This window comes from Bos javanicus, chromosome 2 (assembly GCF_032452875.1).
Source record: "Bos javanicus breed banteng chromosome 2, ARS-OSU_banteng_1.0, whole genome shotgun sequence".
NCBI lineage: Eukaryota > Metazoa > Chordata > Mammalia > Artiodactyla > Bovidae > Bos > Bos javanicus.
In genome coordinates, this window is record NC_083869.1 from 72,572,540 (window position 1) to 72,589,019 (window position 16,480).

Sequence of the window (16,480 nt, forward strand, 5' to 3'; positions counted from 1 at the left end):
ATTGCAGCCAATCAGGATCCTCTGTCCATGGGATTTCCCAGAGAATACTGGAGTGGGTTGCCATTTCCTTCTCCAGGGGATTTTCCCTACCCAGAGACCCAACCTGGGTCTCCTGCATTGGCAGGAGGAATCTTTACCACTAACCTATGCCTTCGATTATTTTAAATGCCTCAAATAAGAGGAATCAGGCAGTGTTTGTCCTTCTGTGACTGACCTATTTCACTTAAAATTTCTCCCAGGTTGATCTCTGTGACTGCAAATGGTAGGATCTTTTTTATTTTGAGGATAATATTCCATGGTATGTTTCTTTCACATTTTCTTCATGCTTCATCTAATGGCATATATTTGGGTTGTTCCTATATTTTGATTATTGTGAATAACATTGCAAGGAACATAGGAGTGCAGATATCTTTTCAAAGTCCTAACTACAGTATTTTTGGATCTATAACTGAGAGTGTGATGACTGGATTTACTTCTATTTTTGTGAGAGACTTCCATGGTATTTTCCATAATTGCTACACTATTATGTACTATTTAAATTTCATTTTACATTCCCATTGACAGTGCACAAGGATTCTGTGTTTCCTACAAACACCAATACTTGTCATTAACATCTTTTGGTTTTTTGATGATAAACACCCTAACAAGTGTGAGTTAATATCGCCTTGTGGTATGTTTGTTTGTTTTGAGGAGCTTGCAGGCTCTCAGTTCCCCAACTAGGGACTGAACTTGCACCCTTGGCAGTAAAAGCACATGGTCCTAATTACTGGACAGCCAGGGAATTCCCACCTTGTGGTTTTGATTTGCATTTCCCTAGGATGACCGAAGCTGAGCACCTTTTATATATCTATTGGCCACCAGTAGGTCTTCTTTGGAGAAATTTCTGTTCTCCTTTGCCCATTTTCTAGTCGGGTCATTTGTGTTTTTGCTATTGAGTCTTAGGAGTTCCTTATTTATTTTGGAAATGAACTCTTTGTCAGTATATGGTTTGCAAGTATTTCCTCCCACTCCATAGACTGCCTTTTCACACTGTGGATTGTTTCCTTTGCTGTGCAGAGCTTTTATACTTAATGCCATCCCACAATTTTTCTTTTTTAGTCCTTCATTCCTTCTTCCTGTCAGACAGTGCAACCTCACTCCCTCAGATAAGCCTTCTCTGTGTTCCCCACTGCTGCCTCCCATGCTAGGTTAGGTCCCCTATGGTGATCTTTTGGTGCACTTTGTATGTCTTCTTTATCCAGTTTGCAATTATACATTTGTCTATGTGTGTTTTAAAATATTTATTATTTATGTATTTGACTGTTCTGGGTCTTAGTTGTGGCACGTGGGATCTTTAGTTGTAGCATGTGAACTCTGAATTGTGGCATGTTAAATCTAGTTCCCTGACCAGGGATTGAACCAGAGCTCCTTGTATTGGGAGTGCCGAATCTTAGCCACAGGACCATCAGGGAAGTCCCCTAACTGTTTATTCATGAAACAATGAACTCCACGAGAAGGATCTCGTTCGTCCCATTCACTGTGATGTCACATCAGTTGGCATGGTACCGGGCACACAGAAAGATGTGGACTAAACAAACTGGGACTCACCCAAGGTCATACATTTAGCGCTAGACTTGGACTACGACTTTGTGTCTAATGTTCATTTCTCTGCTCTGCCGGTTTGCCTCCACTCCACACCTTCTATTGCTTTTTTTTTCAGTGCCTAGACTTCTGACCATCTAGAGATCAAGGCGTGATGTTTACACCTTCTCCTCAAACTGAAAAGATTCCATCTTCATCTCAACAGCCACCTCCTTGCCAAAATAAGCCAGAAAAGGTTATGAGGGTGCCTGCATTCCAGCAGGACTGGAGCGGGACTGAGAAGAAAAACAGAGAAAAACGAAATATCCTAAAATGTCGATTTGTTTAAACTTCTTCACAAACTGAACAACACAAGGAAACCAACAGAGACAAGCTTGTAATGAAGTAATCACCCAACGCTGCTAATATTCCAGTAACATGAAATGATTCTGCACATTTCATGGGGTAGATATGAATAGGGTCATTAAAATATGGCCAAGGAAGGGAGGGAGAGTTTACTTTTTCTGTCTCCTTAGAGTCTGTGTCTGAAAGCTCAGCAGGAATTTAAACAAATAGCACGGAGGAATGGTGAATCTGATCATATTTAAAGAGAAAGCCCTTCCAAACTTCTCTTTCCTTTGATAAATACATTGACTTCTCCAAGATTTGTTTTTTAAAAATCCTGAAGGGTTTTTTTTTTTTTCTTTCAGTCCGGAAAGGCTACTTGAGAAAAACAAAATTAGCATCAGATTGTTGTGATATTGTTCTGCATATATTTTTTCCTCGATCAAGAAGAAATTGTCCTGTCATCTAAATGAATGTAAGGAAATCAAAAGGAAGGTGACTAATAGGGAAAGGGGATCATAATGCTCTCTCTTCTGTTAAAATGTGGAAAATAAAGTTAGAGAAAGGCTGGTCAGGTCAGTGGCACATGGAAAGAGCTACTGACAAAGGGAGGTCACATCAGTAACACAGGCTTGTGAAAGGAGGGCAGAACTGGGTCTCTGAGACTTTAGTCCCATACATTCTATACAAGATGCAACTGTAGAAAGGGCTGAAGAGAGAGAGATGCTCTCAACACCCTTGGCTAAACTAATGGTACAAACTACTGAACTCATGGAGGATGGCAGTTCAGTGCTCTGACCTGGTACAAGCTACTTCACTTAAAGCCTCAGTCTTCTCACCTGTAAAGTGGGGGAGAAGAAAATCTACTTCCTGGAGTTTTGTAGGTTATATAATTCAAAAGAAATAATACAACATGTCACCTAGCACATAGTAAGTCGTCCACAACTGTTAGAAGGAAAATTTGGAAACTTGTGCCGGTGAGGGTCCCCTTTTTGGAGGAGGATCCTCAGCTTTAGAGAGGCTGGAGGCTGGCCATGGGTTGGGGGGCACTTCAGCCAGCTGTCCCCTGCTTCTTCCAGTCAAGCAGCTCTTTCTGGGCTGCGGTGAGGCCTGAGGCCCAAGGCTTGTTACCTAGTTTGCTTAAGCAAGTTCTTTCACACACACACCCATACACACTTTGGTCCAAAAGTTCAGTGAGGTTTTTTTCTTCCTTCTTCCTCTGTTGTTGTTGGGTTCTGATTACTTCCATCTGGTTGCGGCAGCTCGAGTGGAGTCTCTAAAAACAAAACAAAACAAACAAAAACCCTTCCTACCAAACACACAGGCACCAAACCTAGAAGGCTGCTACGTTTCTCACCAGCAGGCGCCCAGAGGGCGACTCGTGCTAGCCGCGGCGGGGGGCGCAGGCCGGACCCTGGCACCTGCGCGCGCTGGTGGCTGCCGGAGAGTCGGCGTAGAACCAGCCCCCCCAAAGCCTGCCTCCCTCCCCGCCAGCCCTCCAGTCCCCCGCTTCCGCCCCGGCGCCCGGAGAAGCGGGCGCACTGGGAACGCCGACCCGGGCATCTCCCGGCGGAGGGGAAGAGGGAGGTGGGGAGGGCGGGGGATTTCAGAGATTGAAAACAGAACCGTCCCAGCGCCTCGGCTCCGGAGCTCATCTGACTTGAGTTAGCGACCCCCCACCCACCCCGGCGCCTTAAAAAAAAGTGTTGGGGACTGGCGCGCTCTTTCGCTCTCTGCTGGAACTTTCTTCGTAGGTGTGCTTTCTCTCTAGGGCGCTGAGGAGGGTCCTAGGCCGCCCCTCCCCTCCAGGTCCCCGGGATCCCCTCCGGGCGGGGGCGCGCGGCTCGGGCGGGGGCGCGGCGCCCTGTGTGCCGCAGCCGTGCGCGCGGGGGCGCTGCGCCGTGCGGGTGCGCGGCGGGCTGGAGCGCGGGAGTGCCGGAGCTCGCCAGCCGAGGCAGCACGGCTCCGCGGACTTTTTTTCAAACTCTCATCAATGAGTCTTCGAGGAGGAGCGGGAGGCGGCGGCGGCGGCGGCGGACGCGAAGGAAGACGAGGAGGAGCGGGAGGAGCCGTAGGAAGGAGCTCGGGCCGCCCTGCGCGCCGGAGCCTAGGGGAGCTGCCCGCTCGCCGGCTGTAGGGGCTGCCTGGCCCCCGCCCTCCTCTCGGTCCCCTCCCCTGCCTGGCCCGCAACGCCCCGGCCGGAGTGAGCCCGGGCACACGGCAGCCCGCGGTGGATCGCCGCGCCAACCAAGTTGGGATGGGGTCCCGCAGCCACAGCCCGGCGCCCCGGAGGCCACCTGCGTGCTAGAGGCAAACTTTTGTCTCCCTCGGTAAAGTTGCTTTGGCCTTCTTTTGCTTGCTTTTCGTCGCGAAGTGCCCCCTACTTCGGCCGAACTCGGGCCGACTGGGATGCTGCGCCGTCTTGGAGCGTCCCTCGGCCGGGTACCCGCGCCATGGCACGGGGATTCGGGCACCGGGGGCTAGCGCGGCGGCCCGCGTCCGGGTTCTGACTAAACCAGGCTGGGACCTAAGGGGACTCCAGGGATGGAAACTCGGGACCAAGGGGGCGATTTTGCATCTTCCTTCGCACCTGGGGGAAAGAGCCTGCCTTCTTGGGGAGCGCGACCGAGCTTGCCTCCACCCGGTCTCCACCGCCCCCTAGCCCGGGGCTGTTTTTTCGGGAGTTGGGGGTAGGGCGGGGAGACTGGGATGCTGCGAGCTCCAGCGGTGGGCCGTGGGAGTGTGTCTCCGGGGAGTGTGCAGGGGGTGGAGGGGCTGAAGCCGGCCGCTGCGAACTTCTAACTGCACTTCTCCGCGCTGCCCGTCCCAAGCCCTGCCTTTCTTTCTTTCTCGCTCCTTCCTCCCCTCCTCGGGCCCTGTCGCCCCCTCCCCCTCGGTCAGGCTTTCCCTCCCGCCTCCCTCCTTGCTTCTCTCCTCCTCCTCCTTTCTTGCCCTCCGCTCTGAGATCCGCTTGACTTCCCCGAGGGATCCTCACGTAATCTCTCGCCCTGTCCTCCGGTGTTCCCCCGCCACGCTCTTTCTTCCCCGCCCCCACTCATCGTCCCCCCCCCCCCCCCCCCCCCCCGCGTCTACCCCCGCGCCGCCGGCAATCTCTCAACAAGTATATTTGCTGAGGAATTTGAAAAATCCACTACTGCAACTTGATCTGTGTGCGATGGATGGGGAGCGGCGCAGAGAGAGTTGGGCGCCAATCCTATTAAGGGTTTAGAAAGGGGAGCGTTTCCCTCAGACGGGGCCCGGGGAGGGGGGCCGCTGGTAGGAGGAGAAGGAAGGGAGCGCGTGCGTGTGTGTGTGTGTGTGAGCGCGCCCCCCATGTCGGGGGAGGGGGCGCTGGAAGTGCACCCAACTGGGTGCCTTTTCAGCCCGACAGTAATTGCTGTCACTTCCTAGGAAACCCGACTTCCACTACGCGAGGATCTGGAGATGGAGCCGGAGCGCCTCACCCCGGGTGCCCTGTCGCAGTGGCGCTCGCGGGCTTTGGATCTCCCGCAGGGTGCCTCCCTCCACTCCCGTCTCTTTTGTGTCTTTTTGGTGTGACTTTCAGAATTGATCCCGGCCGGGGAAGAGTCGACCTTTTCCCGGAGTGTGGTGCTGGGCCGCGGGGATCTTTTACTGCGCTGCTCTGCCTTCTCGCTAGGGCATCCCGCGCGGCGCTCGGGCTCCTGGGAGGACTTTGCAGCCCGGTGGCCGCGGCCGAGTCCCGGGACCCCCGCCCTGCCGTCCTCGCCAGGCGTGTGAAGGTTTAATCCCGACAGCTCCAGATAAAGGGAGCAGTTGTAAAACGCTCATATGCTGTTTGCCGACGAGGCTCAGGGGGATGTTGGAGCATTTGAAAGTAAACGGTTCCCTCGCAAGCAGCATAAAATAGTGTTTAAACAAATATTGTATTGGCGTGCTCAGGGGGCTCGGTGCCAAAAAGGAAAGTAAATAAACGCTGAAATCCAAAATATACAGCGATGGAAAGCCACGGAATAGGCGGGCTGGTCACCAATCTCCTGAGGAGATCTGTTTGTTCTACCACCTGACCCAGAAGCCCCCTCCCCGCCCACTTCCTTACCTTGCCTGGGAGTTTCCTTTCTTCGGTGGCTTCCCTGTCCCGTGGGGGCCTCAGAGCGACTTTGCACTTGCCTCTGCCCGGAAAAAAAAACTCATTGTGTAGCTACCCGGGCTGGTCTCCCCAGGGCTGGCATGGGCACCCTAACTGTGCCTGGCTGCTTTGACTTCTGGTGGCCTTCAGGCTCGCCCCAGCTTCTGGTCTGGCCAGGGTCACTGATTCTATAGGGAGGCAGGAGGCATCCAGACCACTGCAGATACATCCCTTCAGGACCCCACCTCTTCCCTTCTTGTGCCTCTTTCTTCCTTCATCTTTCCTGCTTTCGTTTTCTCAGACCTACTGCTTCAACCCTGATGGCTGAGGGTTCTCCCCAAGATTTAAGGTCCCAGTCAAACCCAAACACGTAGAGAGTTGTCACTTGTCTGAGTTTCAGAAATTAGTTCTGGTTTGTGATATTTAGGATGGTTTGTATTTCCCCTCTGCTGGGAGAAATAAACTAATTTTGTGAGGTTAGTTAGTGATGGTAGGGGGATTTAAACTCAGGCAGGAAGCACTCCAACGGAGGTGAGGCCCCCACTCACCCAGGAAATAGGCCTCAGGTGACCTGACTGTCCCTTGGCTAGGCATCTGAGTGAGACTGTAGTCAGCTCAGTCTGTTTTCAAAGTCAGTGGGCTGAGAATGCCAATAGGAAGGAGGAAGACACTCCCAAATCAGGCCCGGGCTCACTGAGGACCAAGGCAGGCCTGACTGTTAGGGAGAGTTTTCTTTTTTTTTTTTTTTTATCATTCTCCATGGGAATGGTTTGGAGGGGAATTTGTACAGGGTTCAGACCCCTTCAGCAGAGCATCCCAGGCTGCTTCCAAACTCATATGGACCCTGCCCGTGGCCTTGGAGGGGACTTTTTGGCTTGGCCCATCTTGAAGGGTATGTGGGGTTAGAGAGGCCCTTCTGGCCGGGCAGCCTTAGAAAGGAGGGCTGGTGTGTGTTCTAGGAGGGCCAGTGTGTGTTCTCGGGGATGCTCCAGCTCACTCATGGAAGAGGGGGCTACAGGGCTGCTTGTCAATGACTCCTTGCCGGGCTGCAGGGGTCTTGGAGGCTGTGTACTGTAGCTGGCTTGTTTGCACTGCAGACTGAAAGATACACAAATGCTTCATGCTTTGTGTACTCCCACAAGTGCCCTGTACACAGTACAGCCCTTAGGGTTGGATTAGCCAACCTGGCGATTCAGCAGGCAGGCTGACAAAATTGAATATTTGCCTAAAAAACACCCTTCTTTCAGCAGGACCTCTCTTGACCACCCAGAGGAAGGCAGAGGAACCTTCACCCTACAGATGCCAGCAAGTCCCTCTATCTGGGACCAGGCAGTTTTCATGGGCACTTTGAAAGACTGTGTGACCCCTACACACCCAGCTGACTTGTGGAAGCACAAAAGGCGAGCCCAGTAGCTTTATGGACTCAAGGGGTAGGGCAGCCTGCCTTTTCCTGGGAAAAGTGTGTTCAGCCGCATCCTTTTATCCCGTGACGCTGGCTCATAGGCCAGCTCCAGGGAGGTGGAGCTACCTGTCCTGCTTCTTTAGGATGCAGAGGGGTTCTACCTGTGCCAGGCCCTGTTTCCTGGTGCTCAGGGATGGTGCTCGGACCTAGCCGTGGAGGGCTGCAACTGTATCCCCTGGAACCTTTGAAAAGGAACCCCTCCCCGGGGTAGCAGCTCCCTGCTTTCTTCTTTTCAGTAAGTGTCAGAGGCGTGCACACTTGAAACATGTGAAGAATACCAAAGAGGAAAACTGTACTCTTAGATTTCAGAAAATTCAGAGAAGCCACAGAGGTGATTGTACAAGCCACCAGAATAGGCCCGGTTTCAGTGATAAAGGCTCACTGGCTTCTAAAGAAGGCTGGAGGGGAGGCTGCTCTTTAATTGTGGCCTCAGGTTTGTTTAAAAGATGGTTTGGGAAGGGGTCCTGGGACGGCTTTGTCATTTGGCAATGTCTTTTGGTAAAGAACAACAGCTTCGTTGGTTTTAAATAAATCCTTGCCACCAGATTTAATACTGCGTATTCCAAAATGAATTTGAATGTTTGCTGTGGACTCCAAAGGATAAAAAAAAAAAAAAAAATCATCGATCATTGTTTTTTTTTTTCTTTCCATGTTTTTTTTGATCATTGTTTTTAGGTTTGGAGGGTGACCAAAATATCCTAAACCTACAAAACTATGTTTAACCCCCTGGGGGAATACCCTAGTGATAACAGCAGACTTTCTGCCTGTTTAGTATTTTATTTTCCTTATGTCCTTTATCAACAAAAGCACCCTCAATATAGTTGCTTGTGTTGTGCTTCTAGCTTTTTAAAAATCATACTGTGTGAGGGAAAATAACTCACTTAAGATGTGACCAAAGAGTTCATATAAACTGTTTTTGAGATTTTTGGTTTAAAGTGCATAAGTTCATGTGGTTTTGTGTGTGTGCATGTGTGTCATAAAAAGCCCCCCAAAAACAGGTTGCCGGGCAATGTGTTTTAACTGTGAGTGCCCGGTTTCAGGCATTAGCATAAGAAAAAAGTTTTAGTGCATTTCCTATTGTCTTGAAAGAAGAGTTTCAGCAAAGGGAAGGAAAGCCGCAAAAGGGTGATGGTCCATTGAGATTCTGCGGCAGCCCCAGCTCGTCATCTGGCCCTGAAATCTGTGATCGGATATCACTTTTATCTCAGTTTTCCATTCTCCGGCCTTTTTCACACGTTCACTTTTTGTCAAGGTTTATTGATTACGTTTTCTTCTCTGCAAATCTGTGGAAAATTTAATGAACCAAACACAGCAGTGAAATAAAAGGGACTTTTTATTCATTAGCAAGGGATTGATTTCCCCCCTTGGGCGGAGGGCCCCTGGCCTCTTGAGAGGTAGTGAGCGAGTGAGAGGGGGGAGGGGGTGGCCCTGTCCCCGGGCTGAGGCGGGGCCTCCTGGCTGACCAGCGCCGTCTCAGCCCCGGACTCCCGTCCGCACTCCATCCTGTTGGTTGTTCTGTGCCAGCTGCAGACCTCAGCCTCGACCTCCGGGATCCGGGTTCCTCTGGGATCGGGGCTCCCTGGGCTTAGGGGGCGGAGTAGGGATGGGGATATTTGTGTTCACCCTGGCAAACCTCTCGAGTGCCTGGGCCTTCCCCGGGACACAGTTAAGTAGGGCCCTTCCTCCAGCCCCGGCTTTCAGACCTGTAATTAAGCAAAGCCCCTGGTGTGATTACGCTGTGCTGACTCGGCTGGGTTCTTTGGAGCCGCTTCCCTCTACGAAACAGAGTGAACTTTAGCTCTTTGTAGCGGCTTCCTGGGTAGCCTGGGGTCGGATTCGATTGCACGTCTGTCTGTCTGTCTCCCCGACACCCGCTTCGCCCTTCTCTGCCCGCTTTGTCTCCTCCCTGTCCATCTTCCTTTCCCCCAGTCTTCAGTCTCGCTCTCTCTGTCCCGCCTCTCCCCGCCCTACGTCTTCTTTCTCTCCTCGCTCCTGTCTTTTCTTTCCCTCCCTCTCCTCTTTCTTTAGGCATCTTTTTATTTCGCTCCCCCTCCGCTCCCTCCTCCGTCTCCCCGCCCCTCCATTTTCTGCCCCGCGGAGGGCTGGCTGCGAGGCCTCCGGGAAGCCGCGTGTCCAGGCCACCGGGACGGTGCCCGAGTACCGGGACCCCTCCGCGCCCCGAGCGGCTCGCGCGCCGGCGGCGCCGCGTCCCTCCCACCTGCCCGCCGGCCGGGTTTGCGGCGCCCAAACAATGGCCACATTGTCCTGGCCGCGCACCGGCCGCCCCCGGCGAGTGGCGGCAGGCCGGACCCTGCTCGTGGCGGCTCGGGAAGAAAGCCAGCGGCCCAGATCCAGATCGGGCGCCTTTGGCGCCGGGTGGGAGACCGGAGCGCGCCCGCGCTCACCTGGGGAAGGCGCTTCTCCCTGCCCACGGCCGCTGGCCCTCCCTCCCTCTTCCCAGTGGTTCCCCACCCACTTCTCCGAGAAGAGAAGGGGATTCATTCGACTTTAGGTGACAGTTTGCAGAGTGAATTGAGAGCATTTCACTAAAGCCAGGAGAAGAGGGGCCACGTTACCAAACTTTTGGCGGCATCAGAAAACTTTTTCCAGAAGGCATATTTGCGAGTGACTGAAGCCACGAAGGCCTCCTTTTGCCCTATCCATCCGCCTTCTCCCACCAAGGCAGGAAAGTAATGGTGGTCATTCAAAATAGTATCCCCCCCCCCCCCCCCCCAATTCGTCTTGATCTGTAGGGATTGAAGACCTCTTAGCGCTCAGAAAAAGAAGGATCTTTGAATGCTGAGGATGTTAAAAGAGCGTCGGTCCCCGGGTCCAAGCAGACGCTTAGCAATGCTCCTTTGTGTTGTGGACAATGCAATAAGTCAGCCCGACTTTTGAGCCACATTTATAAGGAACTGTAAGGGCCGCTCAAGTACACTTGTGCTAAGTTGAATTGATTGAAATTTAATGGCGGTTAGTGGCGATGAATGGTAATGATTTCCCAGCGTATCTTTGGCATACTTGACATTAATAACCGGAGTGTGTGTGTATACCCGCACCGGGAGCCTGCCACACACGTGAGGCGGGAGCATTATTCATTTTCTGAGATGCCAGCCCTTCGCCTCCTTCCTCTCCTCAAATCCTTTTCCTTCTCACCATAATTCAGTTGTTCAGATGATGTTAAAAAAAAAAAATCAAAGGGAAAGAAGGAAAGAGAAAAATCTTTCTCCATTGAGTCTGTACATCATGTCAATATAATTTTGAGCTCATGATTTTTTTCAGTTCCTACATAAATCAGCTTCTAATATACAGAATGTGATGAATTTGTTTTAGCTGCCACCATGAATTAATATTATGCAAATAGAAGCTTTGCAGGTGAAATGATTTACTTAATAATTTCAACTTCTAATATTTAAACTCATTCATTATGTTGGGAGTTAAAAAAAAAATAAGTCCATATTTTTCAACCTGTGATGGGGAGATTAGTATGCAAGTATTTGTGGCATAGGTAGGCCTTGATGGCCAGAAAATAGCTCTTAATGTGTTGATTCTTTCTAGGAGGATCTATAGTTCACCAAGCAGAGGTTTAAGAAGCAGGGGATGGAAGTGTTAACAAGTGCCTTCTGGGGGAGGACATAAATGCATGGAAATAAATCCAAAGTGACCATCACTGTAATACGTCTCCTGGGACTGAAAGGCTCTACTTTGGTAACCTAGCTGGGTTTTTGCTTTTGAACTAGTCTTGAAGGATGAGTCTGTCTAAGCCAGGTGTAGGCTGAAGGGGTTCTGATGCCCCCTGCCCCCATCTTTGTCACTGGTTTGTCGAGACCATCTTAAGACGAGTTGTTAATAGCTGCCCATGAAGGTGGCAGTGATTTAGAAAGTTGGGCAGAGGACTGCCCCACCAAAAAAAAATGCTAGGAAGACTTTCCTATATGTATCATCTTTGCAGGATGTGTTTTCTTCTGGAAAAAGCTGAGGAAGAGAGTAAAAGTGATGGATAAGTGCCCTGTGATGAGTAATGAGCCTGAACCCTTGGGTTACCCTCCAAGAGTGTGAGACCAGTCACTTAGGAGCTGGGTTGACCCGGTGCAAGTCGCTTGGCCTCTCTGTGGAAGGGGCAGGACTTGGCAGGTGTGATCTCTCAGATCCTCCAGCCACAATTTCTTGGGAGTTAGCACACCCTGCCTCTCGCAGTCATCATTAAGAATCAGACCTCAGGCAGGGTTGGTGGGGGGCACCAAGGTCTGGACAGAGTGTGGGGTCTTGGTCTTTGCCTCTGCTTTTGGGGAGAGTGTAGTGAGGCTCCTCTCAAGGAATAACCCTCCTTCCCCCACCTCCCCGCCTGTCACTACCTAGTCAGCTGTAGTGCTCAGAGCTCCTCTGGGATATGGTCACTGGGTGAGCGGGCGTGGGCTGGATGTGGGGACATTGGTGGGGGCAGGGGAAGCATTTGGTCTGCAACGGCCTTTTCAGACTTTCCTGAAGGCTACTGCCAAGTTGAAGGGTGGGCTGACACATAAATATGTCTTGGATCTCTGAAGATAAGTGTCGAGTTTTGACTTGCCTTCTCCAAAAATTGAGGTCATCGTGATCAGATGATGGGTTGAAAGGACATTACTCAACCATTTCTGCAGATAGCAGAGTGTTGTGCAGGGGTGATACATTGTGTGTCCAGGCAGCGACAGAGTATTTAGGGCTGACTCTCACTCTCTATGGAGATCAAGGTGAGGGGACATCACTGATGGTCGCTGGCTGAATGTGCCTCATTCATGTAAGGAGAGAAGAAATCTGACTCAGCAGTCACTTAGCCAGGAGTTGTCAGGTGCGCTGGCGGCAGGATGAAGCAGGGTGACAGGGTTTGAATGTGATTTGGATGTCTTCATCTTTCTAAGATATAGTACTCTAATGTCTTTATGTTACTTACATGCATGAATGTAGTATCGATATGTATCCACTCTTCAGGTTAAGTATGGTGGTATAGTCAAGTCTTGTCTGACTCTCGGCCCCATGGACCATAGCTCCCTAGGCCCCTCTGTCCTTGGTATTCTCCAGGCAAGAATACTGGAGTGGGTTGCTATTTCCTTCTCCTATGTTAAGAATGTGTGTGTGTGTGTGTGTGTGTGTATACATGTATACACACACATTCAGAAGTCTTTTAACTACCAGATCCCTTTATGAATTAGATTTTTTTCTTCTAAGATGCACTTAAACAAAAAGAACTAGCATAGGAGAATGAAGTCAGAACTGGAAATGAGTTAAAGAGGCAAATCTGAAAAGAAAGCCTCCAGCGGGCTTCGTTCCTGCCAGGGATTCAGGTGGAAAGCTGGTTAAATATGTAGATTCTCAAGCCCCTCAACCTTTTCGATGGTAAAGAATCTGCCTGCAGTGCAAGAGATCCAGGTTCAGTCCCTGAGTTGGGAAGATCCCATGGAGAAGGGAATGGCAACCCACTCCAGTATTGTTGCCTGGAGAATCCCATGGACAGAGGAGCCTGGTGGGCTACAGTCCATGGGGTCTCATAGAGTCAGACATGGCTGAGCTGAGCTAGTAACACTTTCACTTTCAGTTTTCAGGCCCCCCCCAGGGAGAACCTACAGACCGTGAATTCCCTTGGAGGGGACCCTGAGATCTGCATTTAATCAAGGATTTTTAGGGCAAGGTGATGGGGATTTAATGATTTCTTCCTGTGATGCTCTTCACCTCACTGATTTTTGCATTTAATAAAGGGAGAGCATTTCCTTCTGTAAGACTGGATGGATAAGCAGCATTTAGACTGCCCAGCTATTTGGTGGACTGGAGGTTGGGGCACATAAGCTAGCTGAGAATTGAGCTGCTTCTGCTCCAGACATCACAGAGAAATGGGCTGTCTTTCTGAGACTGTCAGCCAGCTCCGACAATCCCACAGTCTGCTGAGAAAGATACCTGGAGAAACCAGAGAGCAGCGAGCTTATTAAATCAGCACCTTAGTTTCTGTGCCATGGGTTCTTGACCTGAGGGTCCTTTGGATGGCTCCTTTGTTTCTTTCTGTATAAGAAACTATACCTGTGCATCATGATGGCTGGTTCCTTGCTTCAGCTGGCAGAAGTCCGACCCTTTTTGGGTCTAGTTCAGCATTGGAGAGTTTGAGCAGGTCTTTGGTAAGAGTGACCCAGACTGAGGTTTGACTTACCTGTGGGTGTCTTTATGGTTCCCTGAGAAGGGCAGGAAGGAGATACAGACTGAGTGAGAGGAGCTGGTGTGGGATATCACGGCCTCCCAGCCGTGATGGCCTCAGGCCTGGAGCTGGAGAGAGCCTACCATGAGGGGGATGGGCTGGTGCAGGGGGCCTGCCATGATGGGCATGGGCTGGGTGCAGGGGGCCTGCCATGAGGGAGATGGACTGGTCTAGACCTCCCAGGGCAGATTGAGGGCACACTGCCCACCTATGCCCCCGGCACTGGGAGGCCCAAGGGAAGTGGGATGAGGCCTGGTGGCATTTCTGTGTCCCTGGTGTCTGACACCTGGATGCCTCATTCCTTTCTAGATCCGGCCCTCAGTCCACGGACCCCCAGACTACTAGTGCCCAGCTCCACTGTTCTACCGAGAGCAGCTGCGGTCCCATACTAGAGTGCTGCTCCTTCATTGACATGCCTCTTCCCTTCTCCAAGGACCCCCTTGCGTGGGTGGTTATTGGTGGGCAAGAAAGATGGAGGTAGCATCAGGCTGATGGCCCCTTTGGAATCTTGCCTGGAGGTTGGTTGGTTGGACTACACGTGACCCATAGACCTCCTAGCCCCCATCCTGCCCATGGTATAAGTCCTGTCCTTGCTTGCAGTGATGTCAGCAGTGAGAAGCCAAGCCCCCAGACCACTCCCCAGCCCTGGGCACCCACTAACCTGCTTCCCAGAGCACTGTGTGTCCCTCTCCAGCTGCCTAGCCACCTGCCCAGCCAGGCCGACAGCAGCAGCGCAGCACTTGGGCCAGACCTGGTCCCACCCACTCTCCTGTCCAGCCCAGCTCACCCGGTGGGTACCTCCCATTTCCCCAGTAGTCCAGGCCCACCCTCACCCTCTTTCTTCTGCTTCTGTTTCCTTAGATTTCATTTCTGTTTTATTTAGGTTTGAACATCCATCTCTTTGCTTGGCTCAGGCTCTATTCAGGTCTATACTTTGGTTTAGCACCTGGGCATTCAAGCAGAGCCTTCCCTTCTGATGTAAAAATATTAACAACAACAAAATATTTCCCCCACAAGATCTTAAAACTAAGACGTAATTTTTTTTCACATTTTTTCTTTATAGAAAACTTATGAAATAGGAAATAGCACAGAGAGGAAGATTTTGTCAAGTTTCCTTCCAGTCTCTCTTTTGTTTCTAAGGAATAATTTTTTGGCTGTATATTTTCTTACAAAGTTGAAGTTACATCATAACTTAATTGTAACAGTAACTTCACTATAACATTATCTCATGGATAGTCCACATTATTAATGCATACTCTTTATGTGATTTTTATTGTCTATCTAGTATTCCTTTATCTACTCAAGCATATATATATATACACTTTTTCTTTTAATTTGACTATGCCGTGTGGCATGTGGGATCTTAGTTCCCCAACCAGGGACTGAACCTATGCCTCCTGCAGTGGAAGGGTGGAGTCCTACCTACTGGTTCACCAGGGAAGTCCATCCATAAACATATTTTATTTTACTCTATTGTTGGGCATTTAGGTTTTTTTCCTATCAGTAGTTTTTGCTGTTGTAGATAAACACTGGAATAGATATCTTTGGGTGTAAATGTTTACCTGAAATTCTAATCATTTCCCTAGAATAGATTCTTAAAGGTGGAATGACTTGGCCAAAGTATTTGGACAGCTGTTCTTGAGGCCCTCAGTAGGCCTTAGTAGGTTTCCAGTAGTATTTTTCTAGCTTTTGTGGAGAGATAAGTGATGTTAGCTTGAGGTTTTCAGAACAGCCATGTACAAATCAATGTAAAGCAATTAACTGAGTGCCTTCTGCCAGCCCAGTGACTTGCAAAATATGGGCTCATTTTGCAGATGGGTAACCTGAGTCTCAACATGGCAACAAATTTGGAAAACTCAGCAGTGGCCACAGGACTGGAAAAGGTCAGTTTTCATTCCAATCCCAAAGAAAGGCAATGCCAAAGAATGCTCAAACTACCGCACGATTGCACTCATCTCACACGCTAGTAAAGTAATACTCAAAATTCTCCAAGCCAGGCTTCAGCAGTACGTGAACCGTGAACTTCCAGATGTTCAAGCTGGTTTTAGAAAAAGCAGAGGAACCAGAGATCAAATTGCCAACATTCTCTGGATCATCGAAAAAGCAAGAGAGTTCCAGAAAAACATCTATTTCTGCTTTATTGACTATGCCAAAGCCTTTGACTGTGTGGATCACAATAAACTGTGGAAGTCTGAAAGAGATGGAAATACCAGACCACCTGACCTGCCTCTTGAGAAACCTATATGCAGGTCAGGAATCAACAGTTAGAACTGGACATGGAACAACAGACTGGTTCCAAATAGGAAAAGGAGTTCGTCAAGGCTGTATATTGTCACCCTGTTTATTTAACTTCTATGCAGAGTACATCATGAGAAACGCTGGACTGGAAGAAACACAAGCTGGAATCAAGATTGCTGGGAGAAATATCAATAACCTCAGATATGCAGATGACACCACCCTTATGGCAGAAAGTGAAGAGGAACTCAAAGCCTCTCGATGCAAGTGCAAGTGGAGAGTGAAAAAGTTGGCTTAAAGCTCAACATTCAGAAAACGAAGACCATGGCATCCGGTCCCACCATTTCATGGGAAATAGATGGGGAAACAGTGGAAACAGTGTCAGACTTTATTTTTCTGGGCTCCAAAATCACTACAGATGGTGACTGCAGCCATGAAATTAAAAGACGCTTACTCCTTGGAAGGAAAGTTATGACCAACCTAGATAGCATATTGAAAAGCAGAGACATTACTTTGCTAACAAAGGTTCGTCTAGTTTTTCCAGTGATTTTTC

The 16,480-nt window shown here is 50.0% G+C and overlaps 1 protein-coding gene across 2 annotated transcripts in view; it reads left to right on the top strand.

Moving 5' to 3' along the window:
• The first annotated feature begins 3,819 nt into the window (after positions 1-3,819).
• GLI2 (GLI family zinc finger 2) overlaps positions 3,820-16,480 on the top strand; it is a 262,634-nt gene continuing 249,973 nt past the window's right edge. For both annotated transcript variants that reach the window (XM_061439998.1, XM_061440005.1), the window contains exon 1: positions 3,820-4,235. The gene's annotated coding sequence lies outside the window, so the exon portion shown is untranslated. The remainder of the gene's footprint in view (positions 4,236-16,480) is intronic.